This window comes from Myotis lucifugus, unplaced genomic scaffold, assembly GCF_000147115.1.
Source record: "Myotis lucifugus unplaced genomic scaffold, Myoluc2.0 scaffold_987, whole genome shotgun sequence".
Taxonomy (NCBI): domain Eukaryota; kingdom Metazoa; phylum Chordata; class Mammalia; order Chiroptera; family Vespertilionidae; genus Myotis; species Myotis lucifugus.
This window is the reverse complement of record NW_005872035.1, coordinates 17,285-18,851: the sequence shown is the minus strand read 5'-3', so window position 1 is coordinate 18,851 and position 1,567 is coordinate 17,285.

Here is a 1,567-nt window from a genome sequence, read left to right as displayed (position 1 = left end):
TGATTTCAGAGAGGAAGGGAAAGGGAGAGAGAACCATGGATCGGCTGCCTCCTGCCCACCCCACGCTGGGGATGGAGCCGCAGCCTGGGCATGTGCCCTGACCGGGAATTGAACCGTGACCTCCTGGTTCATAGGTTGACGCTCAACCACTGAGCCATGCTGGCCGGGCTTGTCCTATTTTTAACACGTTAACTAATACCTATCTTAGAGAGGCTGTAACTGATACTTATAGGAGCATTTGGGTAAATTACTATAAAATAAAGCAATTCCATAAAAAGTATATGAAGTATTAAGTGTGTGTATGTTTCCTTGCATAAGAGGTTTAGCTCTTGGTTCCGCAGATAACATTTGGGCTTTGAAACAGACTGAACACTGAATTCTCCGGGGGGTGATTTCCCCTCCGTGACGCTCTCCGTGAAATGAAGATAAAACCGCTTGTCTCAGGGGTGACAGTGACACACGTCCTAAGAGATTTTATAAGTAAAAAGCAACTTCGCACTTAGAGTCGAGGACAATGGCGTCTGGAGGGGGTGAGGCTGCAGGTGGCTGGGGCTGAGGTGGGCGGGAGGGGGAGGGACGGTCCATGTCAGTGTCGGGGACTGAAACGAAACACTCATGAAGCTTACACATGGGCTCCCAGCCGATTGTTCCCACAGTAGGTCTACCGTGGGCGGGAGAGGGGGGGGGGGACTAAAGCACACGGCACAGCCTGCGCTGTGTTAGCTTCGGGGGTCAGTAATACTGTAACGACTGTGTGTGGTGCCAGGTGGGAACTGGAAATATCAGGGGAACAATTTGTAAAGCATATGCTTGTCTAACTGCCATGCTGTACACCTGACCTAATGTAAATCCTATGTAATAAAAGGCGAATATGCAAATCGTCCCCTCTGGAGTTCGACTGACTAGGAGTTTGACCGCTCGCTATGATGTGCGCTGGCCCCGATCAGCCTCTAGTGATAATACTGAATATCAAAAAAATAAATAAAAACGCAACCCCAGAAAACTCGATTATACTCACGTGTTTAAACGTAAAAAATCAATTAACTTTTTAACTGAACAGACCAGTTTTCCTGTCTAAACAGCAAGGCCCGTGGGTGCTGGCCTGGGAAACCCTCCCCCCCGCCTGCCCCCTCCCAGGCAGGAGCCGCCTTCGCTGGGACCCCGTTATTCTATGGCCCCGAGTTCCTGGGAAGCTGTGCACGCGACGTGGGTGTTTCTGAGGCTCGTCTACTGATGGGGGGACTTCCAACCTGGCAGACAGGGCACCGCTCACACCACCTTAACTCTCAGACACAGATGCTGCGTGAACAGGGGGTTAAGTTTCTCATATGTCAATAGGGGGTTGGGTTTTTCTTACGTTTCCTTTCAAGGCCTGTGCGAAGCAATGGAGGCAGTGACTCAGCTGTGAATCTAGCGAGCAGAACCCACAGGCAGGGTCAGGCCCACCCAACAGGAATCAAACCATCATCTCATCACCATCATCTCATCCACATCATCTCATCACATCATCTCCTCAGCATCATCTCCTCATCATCATCTCATCTACATCATCTCATCGCATCATCTC